General features: G+C 46.8%; 33 non-coding genes across 33 annotated transcripts; all 33 read right to left on the minus strand.

Moving 5' to 3' along the window:
• Nucleotides 1-1,010: 1,010 nt before the first annotated feature.
• On the minus strand, nucleotides 1,011-1,083 carry Trnar-ucg (transfer RNA arginine (anticodon UCG)). The gene has a single exon. It is a non-coding gene; the product is annotated as a tRNA-Arg (tRNA).
• A 503-nt stretch (nucleotides 1,084-1,586) lies between these two features.
• On the minus strand, nucleotides 1,587-1,658 carry Trnat-agu (transfer RNA threonine (anticodon AGU)). The gene has a single exon. It is a non-coding gene; the product is annotated as a tRNA-Thr (tRNA).
• An 861-nt stretch (nucleotides 1,659-2,519) lies between these two features.
• Trnar-ucg (transfer RNA arginine (anticodon UCG)) lies at nucleotides 2,520-2,592 on the minus strand. Its single transcript has one exon. It is a non-coding gene; the product is annotated as a tRNA-Arg (tRNA).
• Nucleotides 2,593-3,102: 510 nt separating this feature from the next.
• Trnat-agu (transfer RNA threonine (anticodon AGU)) lies at nucleotides 3,103-3,174 on the minus strand. The gene has a single exon. It is a non-coding gene; the product is annotated as a tRNA-Thr (tRNA).
• Nucleotides 3,175-4,035: 861 nt separating this feature from the next.
• Nucleotides 4,036-4,108, minus strand: Trnar-ucg (transfer RNA arginine (anticodon UCG)). Its single transcript has one exon. It is a non-coding gene; the product is annotated as a tRNA-Arg (tRNA).
• A 513-nt stretch (nucleotides 4,109-4,621) lies between these two features.
• Nucleotides 4,622-4,693, minus strand: Trnat-agu (transfer RNA threonine (anticodon AGU)). Its single transcript has one exon. It is a non-coding gene; the product is annotated as a tRNA-Thr (tRNA).
• A 338-nt stretch (nucleotides 4,694-5,031) lies between these two features.
• Trnak-cuu (transfer RNA lysine (anticodon CUU)) lies at nucleotides 5,032-5,104 on the minus strand. The gene has a single exon. It is a non-coding gene; the product is annotated as a tRNA-Lys (tRNA).
• A 450-nt stretch (nucleotides 5,105-5,554) lies between these two features.
• Trnar-ucg (transfer RNA arginine (anticodon UCG)) lies at nucleotides 5,555-5,627 on the minus strand. Its single transcript has one exon. It is a non-coding gene; the product is annotated as a tRNA-Arg (tRNA).
• Nucleotides 5,628-6,550: 923 nt separating this feature from the next.
• Trnak-cuu (transfer RNA lysine (anticodon CUU)) lies at nucleotides 6,551-6,623 on the minus strand. The gene has a single exon. It is a non-coding gene; the product is annotated as a tRNA-Lys (tRNA).
• Nucleotides 6,624-7,073: 450 nt separating this feature from the next.
• Nucleotides 7,074-7,146, minus strand: Trnar-ucg (transfer RNA arginine (anticodon UCG)). The gene has a single exon. It is a non-coding gene; the product is annotated as a tRNA-Arg (tRNA).
• Nucleotides 7,147-8,062: 916 nt separating this feature from the next.
• Nucleotides 8,063-8,135, minus strand: Trnak-cuu (transfer RNA lysine (anticodon CUU)). Its single transcript has one exon. It is a non-coding gene; the product is annotated as a tRNA-Lys (tRNA).
• Nucleotides 8,136-8,585: 450 nt separating this feature from the next.
• Trnar-ccg (transfer RNA arginine (anticodon CCG)) lies at nucleotides 8,586-8,658 on the minus strand. The gene has a single exon. It is a non-coding gene; the product is annotated as a tRNA-Arg (tRNA).
• A 1,429-nt stretch (nucleotides 8,659-10,087) lies between these two features.
• Nucleotides 10,088-10,160, minus strand: Trnar-ucg (transfer RNA arginine (anticodon UCG)). The gene has a single exon. It is a non-coding gene; the product is annotated as a tRNA-Arg (tRNA).
• Nucleotides 10,161-10,673: 513 nt separating this feature from the next.
• On the minus strand, nucleotides 10,674-10,745 carry Trnat-agu (transfer RNA threonine (anticodon AGU)). Its single transcript has one exon. It is a non-coding gene; the product is annotated as a tRNA-Thr (tRNA).
• An 861-nt stretch (nucleotides 10,746-11,606) lies between these two features.
• On the minus strand, nucleotides 11,607-11,679 carry Trnar-ucg (transfer RNA arginine (anticodon UCG)). The gene has a single exon. It is a non-coding gene; the product is annotated as a tRNA-Arg (tRNA).
• A 1,398-nt stretch (nucleotides 11,680-13,077) lies between these two features.
• On the minus strand, nucleotides 13,078-13,150 carry Trnar-ucg (transfer RNA arginine (anticodon UCG)). Its single transcript has one exon. It is a non-coding gene; the product is annotated as a tRNA-Arg (tRNA).
• Nucleotides 13,151-14,579: 1,429 nt separating this feature from the next.
• Nucleotides 14,580-14,652, minus strand: Trnar-ucg (transfer RNA arginine (anticodon UCG)). The gene has a single exon. It is a non-coding gene; the product is annotated as a tRNA-Arg (tRNA).
• A 1,394-nt stretch (nucleotides 14,653-16,046) lies between these two features.
• Nucleotides 16,047-16,119, minus strand: Trnar-ucg (transfer RNA arginine (anticodon UCG)). The gene has a single exon. It is a non-coding gene; the product is annotated as a tRNA-Arg (tRNA).
• A 1,406-nt stretch (nucleotides 16,120-17,525) lies between these two features.
• On the minus strand, nucleotides 17,526-17,598 carry Trnar-ucg (transfer RNA arginine (anticodon UCG)). The gene has a single exon. It is a non-coding gene; the product is annotated as a tRNA-Arg (tRNA).
• A 923-nt stretch (nucleotides 17,599-18,521) lies between these two features.
• Nucleotides 18,522-18,594, minus strand: Trnak-cuu (transfer RNA lysine (anticodon CUU)). The gene has a single exon. It is a non-coding gene; the product is annotated as a tRNA-Lys (tRNA).
• A 450-nt stretch (nucleotides 18,595-19,044) lies between these two features.
• Nucleotides 19,045-19,117, minus strand: Trnar-ucg (transfer RNA arginine (anticodon UCG)). The gene has a single exon. It is a non-coding gene; the product is annotated as a tRNA-Arg (tRNA).
• A 1,440-nt stretch (nucleotides 19,118-20,557) lies between these two features.
• On the minus strand, nucleotides 20,558-20,630 carry Trnar-ucg (transfer RNA arginine (anticodon UCG)). Its single transcript has one exon. It is a non-coding gene; the product is annotated as a tRNA-Arg (tRNA).
• A 510-nt stretch (nucleotides 20,631-21,140) lies between these two features.
• Trnat-agu (transfer RNA threonine (anticodon AGU)) lies at nucleotides 21,141-21,212 on the minus strand. Its single transcript has one exon. It is a non-coding gene; the product is annotated as a tRNA-Thr (tRNA).
• A 336-nt stretch (nucleotides 21,213-21,548) lies between these two features.
• Nucleotides 21,549-21,621, minus strand: Trnak-cuu (transfer RNA lysine (anticodon CUU)). Its single transcript has one exon. It is a non-coding gene; the product is annotated as a tRNA-Lys (tRNA).
• Nucleotides 21,622-22,071: 450 nt separating this feature from the next.
• Trnar-ucg (transfer RNA arginine (anticodon UCG)) lies at nucleotides 22,072-22,144 on the minus strand. The gene has a single exon. It is a non-coding gene; the product is annotated as a tRNA-Arg (tRNA).
• Nucleotides 22,145-22,645: 501 nt separating this feature from the next.
• On the minus strand, nucleotides 22,646-22,717 carry Trnat-agu (transfer RNA threonine (anticodon AGU)). Its single transcript has one exon. It is a non-coding gene; the product is annotated as a tRNA-Thr (tRNA).
• Nucleotides 22,718-23,055: 338 nt separating this feature from the next.
• On the minus strand, nucleotides 23,056-23,128 carry Trnak-cuu (transfer RNA lysine (anticodon CUU)). Its single transcript has one exon. It is a non-coding gene; the product is annotated as a tRNA-Lys (tRNA).
• Nucleotides 23,129-23,578: 450 nt separating this feature from the next.
• On the minus strand, nucleotides 23,579-23,651 carry Trnar-ucg (transfer RNA arginine (anticodon UCG)). Its single transcript has one exon. It is a non-coding gene; the product is annotated as a tRNA-Arg (tRNA).
• A 513-nt stretch (nucleotides 23,652-24,164) lies between these two features.
• Trnat-agu (transfer RNA threonine (anticodon AGU)) lies at nucleotides 24,165-24,236 on the minus strand. Its single transcript has one exon. It is a non-coding gene; the product is annotated as a tRNA-Thr (tRNA).
• A 338-nt stretch (nucleotides 24,237-24,574) lies between these two features.
• Trnak-cuu (transfer RNA lysine (anticodon CUU)) lies at nucleotides 24,575-24,647 on the minus strand. The gene has a single exon. It is a non-coding gene; the product is annotated as a tRNA-Lys (tRNA).
• Nucleotides 24,648-25,097: 450 nt separating this feature from the next.
• Nucleotides 25,098-25,170, minus strand: Trnar-ucg (transfer RNA arginine (anticodon UCG)). Its single transcript has one exon. It is a non-coding gene; the product is annotated as a tRNA-Arg (tRNA).
• Nucleotides 25,171-25,683: 513 nt separating this feature from the next.
• Nucleotides 25,684-25,755, minus strand: Trnat-agu (transfer RNA threonine (anticodon AGU)). The gene has a single exon. It is a non-coding gene; the product is annotated as a tRNA-Thr (tRNA).
• Nucleotides 25,756-26,614: 859 nt separating this feature from the next.
• Nucleotides 26,615-26,687, minus strand: Trnar-ucg (transfer RNA arginine (anticodon UCG)). Its single transcript has one exon. It is a non-coding gene; the product is annotated as a tRNA-Arg (tRNA).
• Nucleotides 26,688-27,671: the final 984 nt, after the last annotated feature.

The raw sequence follows: 27,671 nt of genomic DNA on the forward strand, positions 1-27,671 counted from the left end.
CTCTCTGCTAATTGTTCGCCATCACAGATACTGTTTGCTATACGGCCATGACGCGCAACTGATTTCCAAAATTCGTCTTCCTCCTGTGAGAATGGAACTCACGACTCCTGGTTTACTAGACCAGTGCTCTACCACTGAGCTAAAGAGACGCGGCCTAGCGGAACTTTTGCGTACTTCGTCCGTACGGTCGTCTGAATCTTCAGACTTCAGCTGACAACACTTCATATTTTTCACTAATATTTGCAGCTATGGCGACCCATTACTGCTTGGCTACACATCTGACACGTAGCCGATGTTCTCTCCAAACAAAATCACCTGCACTTCAGAACATGACTTTCACACATGTCTACAAAATCACCTTCACCTTCAAATACAGTTTTCTTGCGACTGATTGAGACGTAGGCGAATTTTAAAGTTGCTATTTCCATTACATCACGTTAATCAGAAAATCGGTAATTTACATCTGCAGTGGAGAAAAATTCCGTTCCGCCCAGCGAACGGCTCGAACCCACGACCCTGTGATTAAGAGTCTCATGCTCTACCGACTGAGCTAGCCGTGCTGCCTCGTTGGGTACCTCCTGGGTAGCAGATCACACAGTACTCGTTTGGGTTGGTTGGTCCCATACAGAATCTCTCCATGCTGCCTAATGTTTTCCTAACGACACTCGTCACGTACTTCACTTTTATTTCATAATCATTTCTGAGAGGTAAAGGAATTGCATGACAATCTGCAGAGCTAGCGGCGTCAAAATTAACACACATACTTGACGTGACTCAAAAGCCGAACGAGTTACTTTCCGACGTTGTTTTAGATGTGCAAGTGCCAGTCAAACCTCGCGGTGAGGGCACTCTGCCGACCATTTCGCTAGTTAACACCGGTCTTCTTGTGTGTGTTTCAAGCTCAAGACCATCTTCAAGCACAAAATGGTCAACAGCAACATTCAGACGGTTTCGTACTGCACAATTGCTACATTAAAACGGTATGTTTGTTTCTCAGAACTGAAAAAACACGACCGTGACAGGATTCGAAACTGCAATCTTCGGATCCGAAGTCCGACGCCTTATCCATTAGGCCACACGGTCACTGACGACGAAGTATAACTTATATACGATTCATCTCGAAACGCTCACACCCCCTGAGGAATTGTGTTTTCGTTCCACACAGCCGCTGCCCCTTACTCTTTCCCACCCATTCGTTACATTCAACCTCTTACGAGACCGACCAAACATAGACAGGAAAACAAGGCCACACACTTTGCGCAATCGGAATCGATGGCAGGGTGTCCCTCGCCGCATTTGCTACGATGGCCATTTGCTAATTCTGCAGAAGCGGCGGCGGCGACGACGACGACGACGACGACGACGCGGGAGGCTCAGAGATTTGTGAGAAATACATCTATAGAATGTAATTCAGAATGCCTCGTCCCACCTTATGCCGTACCGCTTTGGCAAATGCTTTATCAGCGCCATTCGCCTTAATCACATCTGAGAGTAATTCTTAATAAAACGCCTCTCGCTAATTGTTCGCCAGCACAGATACTGTTTGCTATACGGCCATGACGCGCAACTGATTTCCAAAATTCGTCTTCCTCCTGTGAGGATGGAACTCACGACTCCTGGTTTACTAGACCAGTGCTCTACCACTGAGCTAAAGAGGCGCGGCCTAGCGGAACTTTTGCGTACTTCGTCCGTACGGTCGTCTGAATCTTCAGACTTCAGCTGACAACACTTCATATTTTTCACTAATATTTGCAGCTATGGCGACCCATTACTGCTTGGATACACATCTGACACGTAGCCGATGTTCTCTCCAAACAAAATCACCTGCACTTCAGAACATGACTTTCACACATGTCTACAAAATCACCTTCACCTTCAAATACAGTTTTCTTGCGACTGATTGAGACGTAGGCAAATTTTAAAGTTGCTATTTCCATTACATCACGTTAATCAGAAAATCGGTAATTTACATCTGCAGTGGAGAAAAATTCCGTTCCGCCCAGCGAACGGCTCGAACCCACGACCCTGTGATTAAGAGTCTCATGCTCTACCGACTGAGCTACCCGTGCTGCCTCGTTGGGTACCTCCTGGGTAGCAGATCACACAGTACTCGTTTGGGTTGGTTGGTCCCATACAGAATCTCTCCATGCTGCCTAATGTTTTCCTAACGACACTCGTCACGTACTTCACTTTTATTTCATAATCATTTCTGAGAGGTAAAGGAATTGCATGACAATCTGCAGAGCTAGCGGCGTCAAAATTAACACACATACTTGACGTGACTCAAAAGCCGAACGAGTTACTTTCCGACGTTGTTTTAGATGTGCAAGTGCCAGTCAAACCTCGCGGTGAGGGCACTCTGCCGACCATTTCGCTAGTTAACACCGGTCTTCTTGTGTGTGTTTCAAGCTCAAGACCATCTTCAAGCACAAAATGGTCAACAGCAACATTCAGACGGTTTCGTACTGCACAATTGCTACATTAAAACGGTATGTTTGTTTCTCAGAACTGGAAAAACACGACCGTGACAGGATTCGAACCTGCAATCTTCGGATCCGAAGTCCGACGCCTTACCCATTAGGCCACACGGTCACTGACGACCAAGTATAACCTATATACGATTCATCTCGAAACGCTCACACCCCCTGAGGAATTGTGTTTTCGTTCCACACAGCCGCTGCCCCTTACTCTTTCCCACCCATTCGTTACATTCAACCTCTTACGAGACCGACCAAACATAGACAGGAAAACAAGACCACACACTTTGCGCAATCGGAATCGATGGCAGGGTATCCCTCGCCGCATTTGCTACGATGGCCATTTGCTAATTCTGCAGAAGCGGCGGCGGCGACGACGACGACGACGACGAAGACGACGACCGCGGGAGGCTCAGAGATTTGTGAGAAATACATCTATAAAATGTAATTCAGAATGCCCCGTCCCACCTTATGCCGTACCGCTTTGGCAAATGCTTTATCAGCGCCATTCGCCTTAATCACATCTGAGAGTAATTCTTAATAAAACGCCTCTCGCTAATTGTTCGCCATCACAGATACTGTTTGCTATACGGCCATGACGCGCAACTGATTTCCAAAATTCGTCTTCCTCCTGTGAGGATGGAACTCACGACTCCTGGTTTACTAGACCAGTGCTCTACCACTGAGCTAAAGAGGCGCGGCCTAGCGGAACTTTTGCGTACTTCGTCCGTACGGTCGTCTGAATCTTCAGACTTCAGCTGACAACACTTCATATTTATCACTAATATTTGCAGCTATGGCGACCCATTACTGCTTGGATACAGATCTGACACGTAGCCGATGTTCTCTCCAAACAAAATCACCTGCACTTCAGAACATGACATTCACACATGTCTACAAAATCACCTTCACCTTCAAATACAGTTTTCTTGCTACTGATTGAGACGTAGGCAAATTTTAAAGTTGCTATTTCCATTACATCACGTTAATCAGAAAATCGGTAATTTACATCTGCAGTAGAGAAAAATTCCGTTCCGCCCAGCGAACGGCTCGAACCCACGACCCTGTGATTAAGAGTCTCATGCTCTACCGACTGAGCTACCCGTGCTGCCTCGTTGGGTACCTCCTGGGTAGCAGATCACACAGTACTCGTTTGGGTTGGTTGGTCCCATACAGAATCTCTCCATGCTGCCTAATGTTTTCCTAACGACACTCGTCACGTACTTCACTTTTATTTCATAATCATTTCTGAGAGGTAAAGGAATTGCATGACAATCTGCAGAGCTAGCGGCGTCAAAATTAACACACATACTTGACGTGACTCAAAAGCCGAACGAGTTACTTTCCGACGTTGTTTTAGATGTGCAAGTGCCAGTCAAACCTCGCGGTGAGGGCACTCTGCCGACCATTTCGCTAGTTAACACCGGTCTTCTTGTGTGTGTTTCAAGCTCAAGACCATCTTCAAGCACAAAATGGTCAACAGCAACATTCAGACGGTTTCGTACTGCACAATTGCTACATTAAAACGGTATGTTTGTTTCTCAGAACTGGAAAAACACGACCGTGACAGGATTCGAACCTGCAATCTTCGGATCCGAAGTCCGACGCCTTACCCATTAGGCCACACGGTCACTGACGACCAAGTATAACCTATATACGATTCATCTCGAAACGCTCACACCCCCTGAGGAATTGTGTTTTCGTTCCACACAGCCGCTGCCCCTTACTCTTTCCCACCCATTCGTTACATTCAACCTCTTACGAGACCGACCAAACATAGACAGGAAAACAAGACCACACACTTTGCGCAATCGGAATCGATGGCAGGGTATCCCTCGCCGCATTTGCTACGATGGCCATTTGCTAATTCTGCAGAAGCGGCGGCGGCGGCGACGACGACGACGACGACGAAGACGACGACCGCGGGAGGCTCAGAGATTTGTGAGAAATACATCTATAAAATGTAATTCAGAATGCCCCGTCCCACCTTATGCCGTACCGCTTTGGCAAATGCTTTATCAGCGCCATTCGCCTTAATCACATCTGAGAGTAATTCTTAATAAAACGCCTCTCGCTAATTGTTCGCCATCACAGATACTGTTTGCTATACGGCCATGACGCGCAACTGATTTCCAAAATTCGTCTTCCTCCTGTGAGGATGGAACTCACGACTCCTGGTTTACTAGACCAGTGCTCTACCACTGAGCTAAAGAGGCGCGGCCTAGCGGAACTTTTGCGTACTTCGTCCGTACGGTCGTCTGAATCTTCAGACTTCAGCTGACAACACTTCATATTTTTCACTAATATTTGCAGCTATGGCGACCCATTACTGCTTGGATACACATCTGACACGTAGCCGATGTTCTCTCCAAACAAAATCACCTGCACTTCAGAACATGACTTTCACACATGTCTACAAAATCACCTTCACCTTCAAATACAGTTTTCTTGCGACTGATTGAGACGTAGGCAAATTTTAAAGTTGCTATTTCCATTACATCACGTTAATCAGAAAATCGGTAATTTACATCTGCAGTGGAGAAAAATTCCGTTCCGCCCAGCAAAGGGCTCGAACCCACGACCCTGTGATTAAGAGTCTCATGCTCTACCGACTGAGCTAGCCGTGCTGCCTCGTTGGGTACCTCCTGGGTAGCAGATCACACAGTACTCGTTTGGGTTGGTTGGTCCCATACAGAACCTCTCCATGCTGCCTAATGTTTTCCTAACGACACTCGTCACGTACTTCACTTTTATTTCATAATCATTTCTGAGAGGTAAAGGAATTGCATGACAATCTGCAGAGCTAGCGGCGTCAAAATTAACACACATACTTGACGTGACTCAAAAGCCGAACGAGTTACTTTCCGACGTTGTTTTAGATGTGCAAGTGCCAGTCAAACCTCGCGGTGAGGGCACTCTTCCGACCATTTCGCTAGTTAAAACCGGTCTTCTTGTGTGTGTTTCAAGCTCAAGACCATCTCCAAGCACAAAATGGTCAACAGCAACATTCAGACGGTTTCGTACTGCACAATTGCTACATTAAAACGGTATGTTTGTTTCTCAGAACTGGAAAAGCACGACCGTGACAGGATTCGAACCTGCAATCTTCGGATCCGAAGTCCGACGCCTTATCCATTAGGCCACACGGTCACTGACGAGCAAGTATAACTTATATACGATTCATCTCGAAACGCTCACACCCCCTGAGGAATTGTGTTTTCGTTCCACACAGCCGCTGCCCCTTACTCTTTCCCACCCATTCGTTACATTCAACCTCTTACGAGACCGACCAAACATAGACAGGAAAACAAGACCACACACTTTGCGCAATTGGAATCGATGGCAGGGTGTCCCTCGCCGCATTTGCTACGATGGCCATTTGCTAATTCTGCAGAAGCGGCGGCGGCGGCGACGACGACGACGACGACGAAGACGACGACCGCGGGAGGCTCAGAGATTTGTGAGAAATACATCTATAAAATGTAATTCAGACTGCCTCGTCCCACCTTATGCCGTACCACTTTGGCAAATGCTTTATCAGCGCCATTCGCCTTAATCACATCTGAGAGTAATTCTTAATAAAACGCCTCTCGCTAATTGTTCGCCATCACAGATACTGTTTGCTATACGGCCATGACGCGCAACTGATTTCCAAAATTCGTCTTCCTCCTGTAAGGATGGAACTCACGACTCCTGGTTTACTAGACCAGTGCTCTACCACTGAGCAAAACAGGCGCCACCTAGCGGCACTTTTGCGTACTTCGTCCGTACGGTCGTCTGAATCTTCAGACTTCAGCTGACAACACTTCATATTTTTCACTAATATTTGCAGCTATGGCGACCCATTACTGCTTGGATACACATCTGACACGTAGCCGATGTTCTCTCCAAACAATATAACCTGCACTTCAGAACATGACTTTCACACATGTCTACAAAATCACCTTCACCTTCAAATACAGTTTTCTTGCGACTGATTGAGACATAGGCAAATTTTAAAGTTGCTATTTCCATTACATCACGTTAATCAGAAAATCGGTAATTTACATCTGCAGTGGAGAAAAATTCCGTTCCGCCCAGCGAAGGGCTCGAACCCACGACCCTGTGATTAAGAGTCTCATGCTCTACCGACTGAGCTAGCCGTGCTGCCTCGTTGGGTACCTCCTGGGTAGCAGATCACACAGTACTCGTTTGGGTTGGTTGGTCCCATACAGAATCTCTCCATGCTGCCTAATGTTTTCCTAACGACACTCGTCACGTACTTCACTTTTATTTCATAATCATTTCTGAGAGGTAAAGGAATTGCATGACAATCTGCAGAGCTAGCGGCGTCAAAATTAACACACATACTTGACGTGACTCAAAAGCCGAACGAGTTACTTTCCGACGTTGTTTTAGATGTGCAAGTGCCAGTCAAACCTCGCGGTGAGGGCACTCTGCCGACCATTTCGCTAGTTAACACCGGTCTTCTTGTGTGTGTTTCAAGCTCAAGACCATCTTCAAGCACAAAATGGTCAACAGCAACATTCAGACGGTTTCGTACTGCACAATTGCTACATTAAAACGGTATGTTTGTTTCTCAGAACTGGAAAAACACGACCGTGACAGGATTCGAACCTGCAATCTTCGGATCCGAAGTCCGACGCCTTATCCATTAGGCCACACGGTCACTGACGACCAAGTATAACTTATATACGATTCATCTCGAAACGCTCACACCCCCTGAGGAATTGTGTTTTCGTTCCACACAGCCGCTGCCCCTTACTCTTTCCCACCCATTCGTTACATTCAACCTCTTACGAGACCGACCAAACATAGACAGGAAAACAAGACCACACACTTTGCGCAATTGGAATCGATGGCAGGGTGTCCCTCGCCGCATTTGCTACGATGGCCATTTGCTAATTCTGCAGAAGCGGCGACGACGACGACGACGACGACGACGAAGACGACGACCGCGGGAGGCTCAGAGATTTGTGAGAAATACATCTATAAAATGTAATTCAGACTGCCTCGTCCCACCTTATGCCGTACCACTTTGGCAAATGCTTTATCAGCGCCATTCGCCTTAATCACATCTGAGAGTAATTCTTAATAAAACGCCTCTCGCTAATTGTTCGCCATCACAGATACTGTTTGCTATACGGCCATGACGCGCAACTGATTTCCAAAATTCGTCTTCCTCCTGTAAGGATGGAACTCACGACTCCTGGTTTACTAGACCAGTGCTCTACCACTGAGCAAAACAGGCGCCGCCTAGCGGCACTTTTGCGTACTTCGTCCGTACGGTCGTCTGAATCTTCAGACTTCAGCTGACAACACTTCATATTTTTCACTAATATTTGCAGCTATGGCGACCCATTACTGCTTGGCTACACATCTGACACGTAGCCGATGTTCTCTAAACAAAACCACCTGCACTTGAGAACATGAGTTTCACATGTCTACAAAATCACCTTCACCTTCAAATACAGTTTTCTTGCGACTGATTGAGACGTAGGCAAATTTTAAAGTTGCTATTTCCATTACATCACGTTAATCAGAAAATCGGTAATTTACATCTGCAGTGGAGAAAAATTCCGTTCCGCCCAGCGAAGGGCTCGAACCCACGACCCTGTGATTAAGAGTCTCATGCTCTACCGACTGAGCTAGCCGTGCTGCCTCGTTGGGTACCTCCTGGGTAGCAGATCACACAGTACTCGTTTGGGTTGGTTGGTCCCATACAGAATCTCTCCATGCTGCCTAATGTTTTCCTAACGACACTCGTCACGTACTTCACTTTTATTTCATAATCATTTCTGAGAGGTAAAGGAATTGCATGACAATCTGCAGAGCTAGCGGCGTCAAAATTAACACACATACTTGACGTGACTCAAAAGCCGAACGAGTTACTTTCCGACGTTGTTTTAGATGTGCAAGTGCCAGTCAAACCTCGCGGTGAGGGCACTCTGCCGACCATTTCGCTAGTTAACACCGGTCTTCTTGTGTGTGTTTCAAGCTCAAGACCATCTCCAAGCACAAAATGGTCAACAGCAACATTCAGACGGTTTCGTACTGCACAATTGCTACATTAAAACGGTATGTTTGTTTCTCAGAACTGGAAAAACACGACCGTGACAGGATTCGAACCTGCAATCTTCGGATCCGGAGTCCGACGCCTTATCAATTAGGCCACACGGTCACTGACGACCAAGTATTACTTATATACGATTCATCTCGAAACGCTCACACCCCCTGAGGAATTGTGTTTTCGTTCCACACAGCCGCTGCCCCTTACTCTTTCCCACCCATTCGTTACATTCAACCTCTTACGAGACCGACCAAACATAGACAGGAAAACAAGACCACACACTTTGCGCAATCGGAATCGATGGCAGGGTGTCCCTCGCCGCATTTGCTACGATGGCCATTTGCTAATTCTGCAGAAGCGGCGGCGGCGACGACGACGACGACGACCGCGAGAGGCTCAGAGATTTGTGAGAAATACATCTATAAAATGTAATTCAGAATGCCTCGTCCCACCTTATGCCGTACCGCTTTGGCAAATGCTTTATCAGCGCCTTTCGCCTTAATCACATCTGAGAGTAATTCTTAATAAAACGCCTCTCGCTAATTGTTCGCCATCACAGATACTGTTTGCTATACGGCCATGACGCGCAACTGATTTCCAAAATTCGTCTTCCTCCTGTGAGGATGGAACTCACGACCCCTGGTTTACTAGACCAATGCTCTACCACTGAGCAAAACAGGCGCCGCCTAGCGGCACTTTTGCGTACTTCGTCCGTACGGTCGTCTGAATCTTCAGACTTCAGCTGACAACACTTCATATTTTTGACTAATATTAGCAGCTATGGCGACCCATTACTGCTTGGCTACACATCTGACACGTAGCCGATGTTCTCTCCAAACAAAACCACCTGCACTTCAGAACATGACTTTCACATGTCTACAAAATCACCTTCACCTTCATATACAGTTTTCTTGCGACTGATTGAGACGTAGGCAAATTTTAAAGTTGCTATTTCCATTACATCACGTTAATCAGAAAATCGGTAATTTACATCTGCAGTGGAGAAAAATTCCGTTACGCCCAGCAAAGGGCTCGAACCCAAGACCCTGCAATTAAGAGTCTCATGCTCTACCGTCTGACCTAGCCGTGCTGCCTCGTTGGGTACCTCCTGGGTAGCAGATCACACAGTACTCGTTTGGGTTGGTTGGTCCCATACAGAATCTCTCCATGCTGCCTAATGTTTTCCTAACGACACTCGTCACGTACTTCACTTTTATTTCATAATCATTTCTGAGAGGTAAAGGAATTGCATGACAATCTGCAGAGCTAGCGGCGTCAAAATTAACACACATACTTGACGTGACTCAAAAGCCGAACGAGTTACTTTCCGACGTTGTTTTAGATGTGCAAGTGCCAGTCAAACCTCGCGGTGAGGGCACTCTGCCGACCATTTCGCTAGTTAAAACCGGTCTTCTTGTGTGTGTTTCAAGCTCAAGACCATCTCCAAGCACAAAATGGTCAACAGCAACATTCAGACGGTTTCGTACTGCACAATTGCTACATTAAAACGGTATGTTTGTTTCTCAGAACTGGAAAAACACGACCGTGACAGGATTCGAACCTGCAATCTTCGGATCCGAAGTCCGACGCCTTATCCATTAGGCCACACGGTCACTGACGACCAAGTATAACTTATATACGATTCATCTCGAAACGCTCACACCCCCTGAGGAATTGTGTTTTCGTTCCACACAGCCGCTGCCCCTTACTCTTTCCCACCCATTCGTTACATTCAACCTCTTACGAGACCGACCAAACATAGACAGGAAAACAAGACCACACACTTTGCGCAATCGGAATCGATGGCAGGGTGTCCCTCGCCGCATTTGCTACGATGGCCTTTTGCTAATTCTGCAGAAGCGGCGGAGGCGGCGACGACGACGACGACGACGAAGACGACGACCGCGGGAGGCTCAGAGATTTGTGAGAAATACATCTATAAAATGTAATTCAGAATGCCTCGTCCCACCTTATGCCGTACCGCTTTGGCAAATGCTTTATCAGCGCCATTCGCCTTAATCACATCTGACAGTAATTCTTAATAAAACGCCTCTCGCTAATTGTTCGCCATCACAGATACTGTTTGCTATACGGCCATGACGCGCAACTGATTTCCAAAATTCGTCTTCCTCCTGTGAGGATGGAACTCACGACTCCTGGTTTACTAGACCAGTGCTCTACCACTGAGCCAAAGAGGCGCGGCCTAGCGGAACTTTTGCGTACTTCGTCCGTACGGTCGTCTGAATCTTCAGACTTCAGCTGACAACACTTCATATTTTTCACTAATATTTGCAGCTATGGCGACCCATTACTGCTTGGATACACATCTGACACGTAGCCGATGTTCTCTCCAAACAAAATCACCTGCACTTCAGAACATGACTTTCACACATGTCTACAAAATCACCTTCACCTTCAAATACAGTTTTCTTGCGACTGATTGAGACGTAGGCAAATTTTAAAGTTGCTATTTCCATTACATCACGTTAATCAGAAAATCGGTAATTTACATCTGCAGTGGAGAAAAATTCCGTTCCGCCCAGCAAAGGGCTCGAACCCAAGACCCTGCGATTAAGAGTCTCATGCTCTACCGACTGAGCTAGCCGTGCTGCCTCGTGGGGTACCTCCTGGGTAGCAGATCACACAGTACTCGTTTGGGTTGGTTGGTCCCATACAGAATCTCTCCATGCTGCCTAATGTTTTCCTAACGACACTCGTCACGTACTTCACTTTTATTTCATAATCATTTCTGAGAGGTAAAGGAATTGCATGACAATCTGCAGAGCTAGCGGCGTCAAAATTAACACACATACTTGACGTGACTCAAAAGCCGAACGAGTTACTTTCCGACGTTGTTTTAGATGTGCAAGTGCCAGTCAAACCTCGCGGTGAGGGCACTCTGCCGACCATTTCGCTAGTTAAAACCGGTCTTCTTGTGTGTGTTTCAAGCTCAAGACCATCTCCAAGCACAAAATGGTCAACAGCAACATTCAGACGGTTTCGTACTGCACAATTGCTACATTAAAACGGTATGTTTGTTTCTCAGAACTGGAAAAACACGACCGTGACAGGATTCGAACCTGCAATCTTCGGATCCGAAGTCCGACGCCTTATCCATTAGGCCACACGGTCACTGACGACCAAGTATAACTTATATACGATTCATCTCGAAACGCTCACACCCCCTGAGGAATTGTGTTTTCGTTCCACACAGCCGCTGCCCCTTACTCTTTCCCACCCATTCGTTACATTCAACCTCTTACGAGACCGACCAAACATAGACAGGAAAACAAGACCACACACTTTGCGCAATCGGAATCGATGGCCGTTTGCTAATTCTGCAGAAGCGGCGGCGGCGACGACGACGACGACGACGACCGCGAGAGGCTCAGAGATTTGTGAGAAATTCCTCTATAAAATGTAATTCAGACTGCCCCGTCCCACCTTATGCCGTACCGCTTTGGCAAATGCTTTATCAGCTCCATTCGCCTTAATCACATCTGAGAGTAATTCTTAATAAAACGCCTCTCGCTAATTGTTCGCCATCACAGATACTGTTTGCTATACGGCCATGACGCGCAACTGATTTCCAAAATTCGTCTTCCTCCTGTGAGGATGGAACTCACGACCCCTGGTTTACTAGACCAATGCTCTACCACTGAGCAAAACAGGCGCCGCCTAGCGGCACTTTTGCGTACTTCGTCCGTACGGTCGTCTGAATCTTCAGACTTCAGCTGACAACACTTCATATTTTTGACTAATATTAGCAGCTATGGCGACCCATTACTGCTTGGCTACACATCTGACACGTAGCCGATGTTCTCTCCAAACAAAACCACCTGCACTTCAGAACATGAATTTCACATGTCTACAAAATCACCTTCACCTTCAAATACAGTTTTCTTGCGACTGATTGAGACGTAGGCAAATTTTAAAGTTGCTATTTCCATTACATCACGTTAATCAGAAAATCGGTAATTTACATCTGCAGTGGAGAAAAATTCCGTTCCGCCCAGCGAAGGGCTCGAACCCACGACCCTGTGATTAAGTCTCATGCTCTACCGACTGAGCTAGCCGTGCTGCCTCGTTGGGTACCTCCTGGGTAGCAGATCACACAGTACTCGTTTGGGTTGGTTGGTCCCATACAGAATCTTTCCATGCTGCCTAATGTTTTCCTAACGACACTCGTCACGTACTTCACTTTTATTTCATAATCATTTCTGAGAGGTAAAGGAATTGCATGACAATCTGCAGAGCTAGCGGCGTCAAAATTAACACACATACTTGACGTGACTCAAAAGCCGAACGAGTTACTTTCCGACGTTGTTTTAGATGTGCAAGTGCCAGTCAAACCTCGCGGTGAGGGCACTCTGCCGACCATTTCGCTAGTTAAAACCGGTCTTCTTGTGTGTGTTACAAGCTCAAGACCATCTCCAAGCACAAAATGGTCAACAGCAACATTCAGACGGTTTCGTACTGCACAATTGCTACATTAAAACGGTATGTTTGTTTCTCAGAACTGGAAAAACACGACCGTGACAGGATTCGAACCTGCAATCTTCGGATCCGACATCCGACGCCTTATCCATTAGGCCACACGGTCACTGACGACCAAGTATAACTTATATACGATTCATCTCGAAACGCTCACACCCCCTGAGGAATTGTGTTTTCGTTCCACACAGCCGCTGCCCCTTACTCTTTCCCACCCATTCGTTACGTTCATCCTCTTACGAGACCGACCAAACATAGACAGGAAAACAAGACCACACACTTTGCGCAATCGGAATCGATGGCAGGATGTCCCTCGCCGCATTTGCTACGATGGCCGTTTGCTAATTCTGCAGAAGCGGCGGCGGCGACGACGACGACGACGACGACCGCGAGAGGCTCAGAGATTTGTGAGAAATACATCTATAAAATGTAATTCAGAATGCCTCGTCCCACCTTATGCCGTACCGCTTTGGCAAATGCTTTATCAGCGCCATTCCCCTTAATCACATCTGAGAGTAATTCTTAATAAAACGCCTCTCGCTAATTGTTCGCCACCACAGATACTGTTTGCTATACGGCCATGACGCGCAACTGATTTCCAAAATTCGTCTTCCTCCTGTAAGGATGGAACTCACGACTCCTGGTTTACTAGACCAGTGCTCTACCACTGAGCTAAACAGGTGCCGCCTAGCGGCACTTTTGCGTACTTGGCCGCACGGTCGTCTGAATCATCAGACTTCAGCTGACAACACTTCATATTTTTGACTAATATTAGCAGCTATGGCGACCCATTACTGCTTGGCTACACATCTGACACGTAGCCGATGTTCTCTAAACAAAACCACCTGCACTTCAGAACATGACTTTCACATGTCTACAAAATCACCTTCACCTTCAAATACAGTTTTCTTGCGACTGATTGAGACGTAGGCAAATTTTAAAGTTGCTATTTCCATTACATCACGTTAATCAGGAAATCGGTAATTTACATCTGCAGTGGAGAAAAATTCCGTTCCGCCCAGCGAAGGGCTCGAACCCACTACCCTGTGATTAAGAGTCTCATGCTCTACCGACTGAGCTAGCCGTGCTGCCTCGTTGGGTACCTCCTGGGTAGCAGATCACACAGTACTCGTTTGGGTTGGTTGGTCCCATACAGAATCTCTCCATGCTGCCTAATGTTTTCCTAACGACACTCGTCACGTACTTCACTTTTATTTCATAATCATTTCTGAGAGGTAAAGGAATTGCATGACAATCTGCAGAGCTAGCGGCGTCAAAATTAACACACATACTTGACGTGACTCAAAAGCCGAACGAGTTACTTTCCGACGTTGTTTTAGATGTGCAAGTGCCAGTCAAACCTCGCGGTAAGGGCACTCTGCCGACCATTTCGCTAGTTAACACCGGTCTTCTTGTGTGTGTTTCAAGCTCAAGACCATCTCCAAGCACAAAATGGTCAACAGCAACATTCAGACGGTTTCGTACTGCACAATTGCTACATTAAAACGGTATGTTTGTTTCTCAGAACTGGAAAAACACGACCGTGACAGGATTCGAACCTGCAATCTTCGGATCCGAAGTCCGACGCCTTATCCATTAGGCCACACGGTCACTGACGACCAAGTATAACTTATATACGATTCATCTCGAAACGCTCACACCCCCTGAGGAATTGTGTTTTCGTTCCACACAGCCGCTGCCCCTTACTCTTTCCCACCCATTCGTTACATTCAACCTCTTACGAGACCGACCAAACATAGACAGGAAAACAAGACCACACACTTTGCGCAATCGGAATCGATGGCCGTTTGCTAATTCTGCAGAAGCGGCGGCGGCGACGACGACGACGACGACCGCGAGAGGCTCAGAGATTTGTGAGAAATACATCTATAAAATGTAATTCAGAATGCCTCGTCCCACCTTATGCCGTACCGCTTTGGCAAATGCTTTATCAGCGCCATTCCCCTTAATCACATCTGAGAGTAATTCTTAATAAAACGCCTCTCGCTAATTGTTCGCCACCACAGATACTGTTTGCTATACGGCCATGACGCGCAACTGATTTCCAAAATTCGTCTTCCTCCTGTAAGGATGGAACTCACGACTCCTGGTTTACTAGACCAGTGCTCTACCACTGAGCTAAACAGGTGCCGCCTAGCGGCACTTTTGCGTACTTGGCCGCACGGTCGTCTGAATCATCAGACTTCAGCTGACAACACTTCATATTTTTGACTAATATTAGCAGCTATGGCGACCCATTACTGCTTGGCTACACATCTGACACGTAGCCGATGTTCTCTAAACAAAACCACCTGCACTTCAGAACATGACTTTCACATGTCTACAAAATCACCTTCACCTTCAAATACAGTTTTCTTGCGACTGATTGAGACGTAGGCAAATTTTAAAGTTGCTATTTCCATTACATCACGTTAATCAGGAAATCGGTAATTTACATCTGCAGTGGAGAAAAATTCCGTTCCGCCCAGCGAAGGGCTCGAACCCACTACCCTGTGATTAAGAGTCTCATGCTCTACCGACTGAGCTAGCCGTGCTGCCTCGTTGGGTACCTCCTGGGTAGCAGATCACACAGTACTCGTTTGGGTTGGTTGGTCCCATACAGAATCTCTCCATGCTGCCTAATGTTTTCCTAACGACACTCGTCACGTACTTCACTTTTATTTCATAATCATTTCTGAGAGGTAAAGGAATTGCATGACAATCTGCAGAGCTAGCGGCGTCAAAATTAACACACATACTTGACGTGACTCAAAAGCCGAACGAGTTACTTTCCGACGTTGTTTTAGATGTGCAAGTGCCAGTCAAACCTCGCGGTAAGGGCACTCTGCCGACCATTTCGCTAGTTAACACCGGTCTTCTTGTGTGTGTTTCAAGCTCAAGACCATCTCCAAGCACAAAATGGTCAACAGCAACATTCAGACGGTTTCGTACTGCACAATTGCTACATTAAAACGGTATGTTTGTTTCTCAGAACTGGAAAAACACGACCGTGACAGGATTCGAACCTGCAATCTTCGGATCCGAAGTCCGACGCCTTATCCATTAGGCCACACGGTCACTGACGACCAAGTATAACTTATATACGATTCATCTCGAAACGCTCACACCCCCTGAGGAATTGTGTTTTCGTTCCACACAGCCGCTGCCCCTTACTCTTTCCCACCCATTCGTTACATTCAACCTCTTACGAGACCGACCAAACATAGACAGGAAAACAAGACCACACACTTTGCGCAATCGGAATCGATGGCCGTTTGCTAATTCTGCAGAAGCGGCGGCGGCGACGACGACGACGACGACGACGACGACCGCGAGAGGCTCAGAGATTTGTGAGAAATTCCTCTATAAAATGTAATTCAGAATGCCCCGTCCCACCTTATGCCGTACCGCTTTGGCAAATGCTTTATCAGCGCCATTCGCCTTAATCACATCTGAGAGTAATTCTTAATAAAACGCCTCTCGCTAATTGTTCGCCATCACAGATACTGTTTGCTATACGGCCATGACGCGCAACTGATTTCCAAAATTCGTCTTCCTCCTGTGAGGATGGAACTCACGACCCCTGGTTTACTAGACCAATGCTCTACCACTGAGCAAAACAGGCGCCGCCTAGCGGCACTTTTGCGTACTTCGTCCGTACGGTCGTCTGAATCTTCAGACTTCAGCTGACAACACTTCATATTTTTGACTAATATTAGCAGCTATGGCGACCCATTACTGCTTGGCTACACATCTGACACGTAGCCGATGTTCTCTCCAAACAAAACCACCTGCACTTCAGAACATGACTTTCACATGTCTACAAAATCACCTTCACCTTCAAATACAGTTTTCTTGCGACTGATTGAGACGTAGGCAAATTTTAAAGTTGCTATTTCCATTACATCACGTTAATCAGGAAATCGGTAATTTACATCTGCAGTGGAGAAAAATTCCGTTCCGCCCAGCGAAGGGCTCGAACCCACTACCCTGTGATTAAGAGTCTCATGCTCTACCGACTGAGCTAGCCGTGCTGCCTCGTTGGGTACCTCCTGGGTAGCAGATCACACAGTACTCGTTTGGGTTGGTTGGTCCCATACAGAATCTCTCCATGCTGCCTAATGTTTTCCTAACGACACTCGTCACGTACTTCACTTTTATTTCATAATCATTTCTGAGAGGTAAAGGAATTGCATGACAATCTGCAGAGCTAGCGGCGTCAAAATTAACACACATACTTGACGTGACTCAAAAGCCGAACGAGTTACTTTCCGACGTTGTTTTAGATGTGCAAGTGCCAGTCAAACCTCGCGGTAAGGGCACTCTGCCGACCATTTCGCTAGTTAACACCGGTCTTCTTGTGTGTGTTTCAAGCTCAAGACCATCTCCAAGCACAAAATGGTCAACAGCAACATTCAGACGGTTTCGTACTGCACAATTGCTACATTAAAACGGTATGTTTGTTTCTCAGAACTGGAAAAACACGACCGTGACAGGATTCGAACCTGCAATCTTCGGATCCGAAGTCCGACGCCTTATCCATTAGGCCACACGGTCACTGACGACCAAGTATAACTTATATACGATTCATCTCGAAACGCTCACACCCCCTGAGGAATTGTGTTTTCGTTCCACACAGCCGCTGCCCCTTACTCTTTCCCACCCATTCGTTACATTCAACCTCTTACGAGACCGACCAAACATAGACAGGAAAACAAGACCACACACTTTGCGCAATCGGAATCGATGGCAGGGTGTCCCTCGCCGCATTTGTACGATGGCCATTTGCTAATTCTGCAGAAGCGGCGGCGGCGACGACGACGACGACGACGACGACGAAGACGACGACCGCGGGAGGCTCAGAGATTTGTGAGAAATACATCTATAAAATGTAATTCAGAATGCCTCGTCCCACCTTATGCCGTACCGCTTTGGCAAATGCTTTATCAGCGCCATTCGCCTTAATCACATCTGAGAGTAATTCTTAATAAAACGCCTCTCGCTAATTGTTCGCCATCACAGATACTGTTTGCTATACGGCCATGACGCGCAACTGATTTCCAAAATTCGTCTTCCTCCTGTGAGGATGGAACTCACGACCCCTGGTTTACTAGACCAATGCTCTACCACTGAGCAAAACAGGCGCCGCCTAGCGGCACTTTTGCGTACTTCGTCCGTACGGTCGTCTGAATCTTCAGACTTCAGCTGACAACACTTCATATTTTTGACTAATATTAGCAGCTATGGCGACCCATTACTGCTTGGCTACACATCTGACACGTAGCCGATGTTCTCTCCAAACAAAACCACCTGCACTTCAGAACATGACTTTCACATGTCTACAAAATCACCTTCACCTTCAAATACAGTTTTCTTGCGACTGATTGAGACGTAGGCAAATTTTAAAGTTGCTATTTCCATTACATCACGTTAATCAGAAAATCGGTAATTTACATCTGCAGTGGAGAAAAATTCCGTTCCGCCCAGCGAAGGGCTCGAACCCACGACCCTGTGATTAAGAGTCTCATGCTCTACCGACTGAGCTAGCCGTGCTGCCTCGTTGGGTACCTCCTGGGTAGCAGATCACACAGTACTCGTTTGGGTTGGTTGGTCCCATACAGAATCTTTCCATGCTGCCTAATGTTTTCCTAACGACACTCGTCACGTACTTCACTTTTATTTCATAATCATTTCTGAGCGGTAAAGGAATTGCATGACAATCTGCAGAGCTAGCGGCGTCAAAATTAACACACATACTTGACGTGACTCAAAAGCCGAACGAGTTACTTTCCGACGTTGTTTTAGATGTGCAAGTGCCAGTCAAACCTCGCGGTGAGGGCACTCTGCCGACCATTTCGCTAGTTAAAACCGGTCTTCTTGTGTGTGTTTCAAGCTCAAGACCATCTCCAAGCACAAAATGGTCAACAGCAACATTCAGACGGTTTCGTACTGCACAATTGCTACATTAAAACGGTATGTTTGTTTCTCAGAACTGGAAAAACACGACCGTGACAGGATTCGAACCTGCAATCTTCGGATCCGAAGTCCGACGCCTTATCCATTAGGCCACACGGTCACTGACGACCAAGTATAACTTATATACGATTCATCTCGAAACGCTCACACCCCCTGAGGAATTGTGTTTTCGTTCCACACAGCCGCTGCCCCTTACTCTTTCCCACCCATTCGTTACATTCAACCTCTTACGAGACCGACCAAACATAGACAGGAAAACAAGACCACACACTTTGCGCAATCGGAATCGATGGCAGGGTGTCCCTCGCCGCATTTGCTACGATGGCCTTTTGCTAATTCTGCAGAAGCGGCGGCGGCGGCGACGACGACGACGACGAAGACGACGACCGCGGGAGGCTCAGAGATTTGTGAGAAATACATCTATAAAATGTAATTCAGAATGCCTCGTCCCACCTTATGCCGTACCGCTTTGGCAAATGCTTTATCAGCGCCATTCGCCTTAATCACATCTGAGAGTAATTCTTAATAAAACGCCTCTCGCTAATTGTTCGCCATCACAGATACTGTTTGCTATACGGCCATGACGCGCAACTGATTTCCAAAATTCGTCTTCCTCCTGTGAGGATGGAACTCACGACCCCTGGTTTACTAGACCAATGCTCTACCACTGAGCTAAACAGGTGCCGCCTAGCGGCACTTTTGCGTACTTCGCCGCACGGTCGTCTGAATCTTCAGACTTCAGCTGACAACACTTCATATTTTTGACTAATATTAGCAGCTATGGCGACCCATTACTGCTTGGCTACACATCTGACACGTAGCCGATGTTCTCTCCGAACAAAACCACCTGCACTTCAGAACATGACTTTCACATGTCTACAAAATCACCTTCACCTTCAAATACAGTTTCCTTGCGACTGATTGAGACGTAGGCAAATTTTAAAGTTGCTATTTCCATTACATCACGTTAATAAGAAAATCGGTAATTTACATCTGCAGTGGAGAAAAATTCCGTTCCGCCCAGCGAAGGGCTCGAACCCAAGACCCTGCGATTAAGAGTCTCATGCTCTACCGACTGACCTAGCCGTGCTGCCTCGTTGGGTACCTCCTGGGTAGCAGATCACACAGTACTCGTTTGGGTTGGTTGGTCCCATACAGAATCTCTCCATGCTGCCTAATGTTTTCCTAACGACACTCGTCACATACTTCACTTTTATTTCATAATCATTTCTGAGAGGTAAAGGAATTGCATGACAATCTGCAGAGCTAGCGGCGTCAAAATTAACACACATACTTGACGTGACTCAAAAGCCGAACGAGTTAGTTTCCGACGTTGTTTTAGATGTGCAAGTGCCAGTCAAACCTCGCGGTGAGGGCACTCTGCCGACCATTTCGCTAGTTAACACCGGTCTTCTTGTGTGTGTTTCAAGCTCAAGACCATCTCCAAGCACAAAATGGTCAACAGCAACATTCAGACGGTTTCGTACTGCACAATTGCTACATTAAAACGGTATGTTTGTTTCTCAGAACTGGAAAAACACGACCGTGACAGGATTCGAACCTGCAATCTTCGGACCCGAAGTCCGACGCCTTATCCATTAGGCCACACGGTCACTGACGACCAAGTATTACTTATATACGATTCATCTCGAAACGCTCACACAGCCTGAGGAATTGTGTTTTCGTTCCACACAGCCGCTGCCCCTTACTCTTTCCCACCCATTCGTTACATTCAACCTCTTACGAGACCGACCAAACATAGACAGGAAAACAAGACCACACACTTTGCGCAATCGGAATCGATGGCAGGGTGTCCCTCGCCGCATTTGCTACGATGGCCATTTGCTAATTCTGCAGAAGCGGCGGCGGCGACGACGACGACGACGACGAAGACGACGACCGCGGGAGGCTCAGAGATTTGTGAGAAATACATCTATAAAATGTAATTCAGAATGCCTCGTCCCACCTTATGCCGTACCACTTTGGCAAATGCTTTATCAGCGCCATTCGCCTTAATCACATCTGAGAGTAATTCTTAATAAAACGCCTCTCGCTAATTGTTCGCCATCACAGATACTGTTTGCTATACGGCCATGACGCGCAACTGATTTCCAAAATTCGTCTTCCTCCTGTGAGAATGGAACTCACGACTCCTGGTTTACTAGACCAGTGCTCTACCACTGAGCTAAAGAGGCGCGGCCTAGCGGAACTTTTGCGTACTTCGTCCGTACGGTCGTCTGAATCTTCCGACTTCAGCTGACAACACTTCATATTTTTCACTAATATTTGCAGCTATGGCGACCCATTACTGCTTGGATACACATCTGACACGTAGCCGATGTTCTCTCCAAACAAAATCACCTGCACTTCAGAACATGTTTTTCACATGTCAACAAAATCACCTTCACCTTCAAATACAGTTTTCTTGCGACTGATTGAGACGTAGGCAAATTTTAAAGTTGCTATTTCCATTACATCACGTTCATCAGAAAATCGGTAATTTATATCTGCAGTGGAGAAAAATTCCGTTCCGCCCAGCGAAGGGCTCGAACCCACGACCCTGTGATTAAGAGTCTCATGCTCTACCGACTGAGCTAGCCGTGCTGCCTCGTTGGGTACCTCCTGGGTAGCAGATCACACAGTACTCGTTTGGGTTGGTTGGTCCCATACAGAATCTCTCCATGCTGCCTAATGTTTTCCTAACGACACTCGTCACGTACTTCACTTTTATTTCATAATTATTTCTGAGAGGTAAAGGAATTGCATGACAATCTGCAGAGCTAGCGGCGTCAAAATTAACACACATACTTGACGTGACTCAAAAGCCGAACGAGTTACTTTCCGACGTTGTTTTAGATGTGCAAGTGCCAGTCAAACCTCGCGGTGAGGGCACTCTGCCGACCATTTCGCTAGTTAAAACCGGTCTTCTTGTGTGTGTTTCAAGCTCAAGACCATCTCCAAGCACAAAATGGTCAACAGCAACATTCAGACGGTTTCGTACTGCACAATTGCTACATTAAAACGGTATGTTTGTTTCTCAGAACTGGAAAAACACGACCGTGACAGGATTCGAACCTGCAATCTTCGGATCCGAAGTCCGACGCCTTATCCATTAGGCCACACGGTCACTGACGACCAAGTATAACTTATATACGATTCATCTCGAAACGCTCACACCCCCTGAGGAATTGTGTTTTCGTTCCACACAGCCGCTGCCCCTTACTCTTTCCCACCCATTCGTTACATTCAACCTCTTACGAGACCGACCAAACATAGACAGGAAAACAAGACCACACACTTTGCGCAATCGGAATCGATGGCAGGATGTCCCTCGCCGCATTTGCTACGATGGCCGTTTGCTAATTCTGCAGAAGCGGCGGCGGCGACGACGACGACGACGACGACCGCGAGAGGCTCAGAGATTTGTGAGAAATACATCTATAAAATGTAATTCAGAATGCCTCGTCCCACCTTATGCCGTACCGCTTTGGCAAATGCTTTATCAGCGCCATTCGCCTTAATCACATCTGAGAGTAATTCTTAATAAAACGCCTCTCGCTAATTGTTCGCCATCACAGATACTGTTTGCTATACGAACATGACGCGCAACTGATTTCCAAAATTCGTCTTCCTCCTGTGAGGATGGAACTCACGACTCCTGGTTTACTAGACCAGTGCTCTACCACTGAGCTAAAGAGGCGCGGCCTAGCGGAACTTTTGCGTACTTCGTCCGTACGGTCGTCTGAATCTTCAGACTTCAGCTGACAACACTTCATATTTTTCACTAATATTTGCAGCTATGGCGACCCATTACTGCTTGGCTACACATCTGACACGTAGCCGATGTTCTCTCCAAACAAAATCACCTGCACTTCAGAACATGACTTTCACACATGTCTACAAAATCACCTTCACCTTCAAATACAGTTTTCTTGCGACTGATTGAGACGTAGGCAAATTTTAAAGTTGCTATTTCCATTACATCACGTTAATCAGAAAATCGGTAATTTACATCTGCAGTGGAGAAAAATTCCGTTCCGCCCAGCGAAGGGCTCGAACCCACGACCCTGTGATTAAGAGTCTCATGCTCTACCGACTGAGCTAGCCGTGCTGCCTCGTTGGGTACCTCCTGGGTAGCAGATCACACAGAACTCGTTTGGGTTGGTTGGTCCCATACAGAATCTCTCCATGCTGCCTAATGTTTTCCTAACGACACTCGTCACGTGCTTCACTTTTATTTCATAATCATTTCTGAGAGGTAAAGGAATTGCATGACAATCTGCAGAGCTAGCGGCGTCAAAATTAACACACATACTTGACGTGACTCAAAAGCCGAACGAGTTACTTTCCGACGTTGTTTTAGATGTGCAAGTGCCAGTCAAACCTCGCGGTGAGGGCACTCTGCCGACCATTTCGCTAGTTAACACCGGTCTTCTTGTGTGTGTTTCAAGCTGAAGACCACCTCCAAGCACAAAATGGTCAACAGCAACATTCAGACGGTTTCGTACTGCACAATTGCTACATTAAAACGGTATGTTTGTTTCTCAGAACTGGAAAAACACGACCGTGACAGGATTCGAACCTGCAATCTTCGGATCCGAAGTCCGACGCCTTATCCATTAGGCCACACGGTCACTGACGACCAAGTATAACTTATATACGATTCATCTCGAAACGCTCACACCCCCTGAGGAATTGTGTTTTCGTTCCACACAGCCGCTGCCCCTTACTCTTTCCCACCCATTCGTTACATTCAACCTCTTACGAGACCGACCAAACATAGACAGGAAAACAAGACCACACACTTTGCGCAATCGGAATCGATGGCAGGATGTCCCTCGCCGCATTTGCTACGATGGCCGTTTGCTAATTCTGCAGAAGCGGCGGCGGCGACGACGACGACGACGACGACGACGACGACGACCGCGAGAGGCTCAGAGATTTGTGAGAAATACATCTATAAAATGTAATTCAGAATGCCTCGTCCCACCTTATGCCGTACCGCTTTGGCAAATGCTTTATCAGCGCCATTCGCCTTAATCACATCTGAGAGTAATTCTTAATAAAACGCCTCTCGCTAATTGTTCGCCATCACAGATACTGTTTGCTATACGGCCATGACGCGCAACTGATTTCCAAAATTCGTCTTCCTCCTGTGAGGATGGAACTCACGACTCCTGGTTTACTAGACCAGTGCTCTACCACTGAGCTAAAGAGGCGCGGCCTAGCGGAACTTTTGCGTACTTCGTCCGTACGGTCGTCTGAATCTTCAGACTTCAGCTGACAACACTTCATATTTTTCACTAATATTTGCAGCTATGGCGACCCATTACTGCTTGGCTACACATCTGACACGTAGCCGATGTTCTCTCCAAACAAAATCACCTGCACTTCAGAACATGACTTTCACACATGTCTACAAAATCACCTTCACCTTCAAATACAGTTTTCTTGCGACTGATTGAGACGTAGGCAAATTTTAAAGTTGCTATTTCCATTACATCACGTTAATCAGAAAATCGGTAATTTACATCTGCAGTGGAGAAAAATTCCGTTCCGCCCAGCGAAGGGCTCGAACCCACGACCCTGTGATTAAGAGTCTCATGCTCTACCGACTGAGCTAGCCGTGCTGCCTCGTTGGGTACCTCCTGGGTAGCAGATCACACAGTACTCGTTTGGGTTGGTTGGTCCCATACAGAATCTCTCCATGCTGCCTAATGTTTTCCTAACGACACTCGTCACGTACTTCACTTTTATTTCATAATCATTTCTGAGAGGTAAAGGAATTGCATGACAATCTGCAGAGCTAGCGGCGTCAAAATTAACACACATACTTGACGTGACTCAAAAGCCGAACGAGTTACTTTCCGACGTTGTTTTAGATGTGCAAGTGCCAGTCAAACCTCGCGGTGAGGGCACTCTGCCGACCATTTCGCTAGTTAACACCGGTCTTCTTGTGTGTGTTTCAAGCTCAAGACCATCTCCAAGCACAAAATGGTCAACAGCAACATTCAGACGGTTTCGTACTGCACAATTGCTACATTAAAACGGTATGTTTGTTTCTCAGAACTGGAAAAACACGACCGTGACAGGATTCGAACCTGCAATCTTCGGATCCGAAGTCCGACGCCTTATCCATTAGGCCACACGGTCACTGACGACCAAGTATAACTTATATACGATTTATCTCGAAACGCTCACACCCCCTGAGGAATTGTGTTTTCGTTCCACACAGCCGCTGCCCCTTACTCTTTCCCACCCATTCGTTACATTCAACCTCTTACGAGACCGACCAAACATAGACAGGAAAACAAGACCACACACTTTGCGCAATCGGAATCGATGGCAGGGTGTCCCTCGCCGCATTTGCTACGATGGCCATTTGCTAATTCTGCAGAAGCGGCGGCGGCGACGACGACGACGACGACGACGAAGACGACGACCGCGGGAGGCTCAGAGATTTGTGAGAAATACATCTATAAAATGTAATTCAGAATGCCTCGTCCCACCTTATGCCGTACCGCTTTGGCAAATGCTTTATCAGCGCCATTCGCCTTAATCACATCTGAGAGTAATTCTTAATAAAACGCCTCTCGCTAATTGTTCGCCATCACAGATACTGTTTGCTATACGGCCATGACGCGCAACTGATTTCCAAAATTCGTCTTCCTCCTGTGAGGATGGAACTCACGACTCCTGGTTTACTAGACCAGTGCTCTACCACTGAGCTAAAGAGGCGCGGCCTAGCGGAACTTTTGCGTACTTCGTCCGTACGGTCGTCTGAATCTTCAGACTTCAGCTGACAACACTTCATATTTTTGACTAATATTAGCAGCTATGGCGACCCATTACTGCTTGGCTACACATCTGACACGTAGCCGATGTTCTCTCCAAACAAAACCACCTGCACTTCAGAACATGACTTTCACATGTCTACAAAATCACCTTCACCTTCAAATACAGTTTTCTTGCGACTGATTGAGACGTAGGCAAATTTTAAAGTTGCTATTTCCATTACATCACGTTAATCAGAAAATCGGTAATTTACATCTGCAGTGGAGAAAAATTCCATTCCGCCCAGCGAAGGGCTCGGACCCACGACCCTGTGATTAAGAGTCTCATGCTCTACCGACTGAGCTAGCCGTGCTGCCTCGTTGGGTACCTCCTGGGTAGCAGATCACACAGTACTCGTTTGGGTTGGTTGGTCCCATACAGAATCTCTCCATGCTGCCTAATGTTTTCCTAACGACACTCGTCACGTACTTCACTTTTATTTCATAATCATTTCTGAGAGGTAAAGGAATTGCATGACAATCTGCAGAGCTAGCGGCGTCAAAATTAACACACATACTTGACGTGACTCAAAAGCCGAACGAGTTACTTTCCGACGTTGTTTTAGATGTGCAAGTGCCAGTCAAACCTCGCGGTGAGGGCACTCTGCCGACCATTTCGCTAGTTAACACCGGTCTTCTTGTGTGTGTTTCAAGCTCAAGACCACCTCCAAGCACAAAATGGTCAACAGCAACATTCAGACGGTTTCGTACTGCACAATTGCTACATTAAAACGGTATGTTTGTTTCTCAGAACTGGAAAAACACGACCGTGACAGGATTCGAACCTGCAATCTTCGGATCCGAAGTCCGACACCTTATCCATTAGGCCACATGGTCACTGACGACCAAGTATAACTTATATACGATTCATCTCGAAACGCTCACACCCCCTGAGGAATTGTGTTTTCGTTCCACACAGCCGCTGCCCCTTACTCTTTCCCACCCATTCGTTACATTCAACCTCTTACGAGACCGACCAAACATAGACAGGAAAACAAGACCACACACTTTGCGCAATCGGAATCGATGGCAGGATGTCCCTCGCCGCATTTGCTACGATGGCCGTTTGCTAATTCTGCAGAAGCGGCGGCGACGACGACGACGAAGACGACGACCGCGGGAGGCTCAGAGATTTGTGAGAAATACATCTATAAAATGTAATTCAGAATGCCTCGTCCCACCTTATGCCGCACCGCTTTGGCAAATGCTTTATCAGCGCCATTCGCCTTAATCACATCTGAGAGTAATTCTTAATAAAACGCCTCTCGCTAATTGTTCGCCATCACAGATACTGTTTGCTATACGGCCATGACGCGCAACTGATTTCCAAAATTCGTCTTCCTCCTGTGAGGATGGAACTCACGATTCCTGGTTTACTAGACCAGTGCTCTACCACTGAGCTAAAGAGGCGCGGCCTAGCGGAACTTTTGCGTACTTCGTCCGTACGGTCGTCTGAATCTTCAGACTTCAGCTGACAACACTTCATATTTTTCACTAATATTTGCAGCTATGGCGACCCATTACTGCTTGGCTACACATCTGACACGTAGCCGATGTTCTCTCCAAACAAAATCACCTGCACTTCAGAACATGACTTTCACACATGTCCACAAAATCACCTTCACCTTCAAATACAGTTTTCTTGCGACTGATTGAGACGTAGGCAAATTTTAAAGTTGCTATTTCCATTACATCACGTTAATCAGAAAATCGGTAATTTACATCTGCAGTGGAGAAAAATTCCGTTCCGCCCAGCGAAGGGCTCGAACCCACGACCCTGTGATTAACAGTCTCATGCTCTACCGACCGAGCTAGCCGTGC

This window comes from Schistocerca gregaria, chromosome 3, assembly GCF_023897955.1.
Source record: "Schistocerca gregaria isolate iqSchGreg1 chromosome 3, iqSchGreg1.2, whole genome shotgun sequence".
NCBI lineage: Eukaryota > Metazoa > Arthropoda > Insecta > Orthoptera > Acrididae > Schistocerca > Schistocerca gregaria.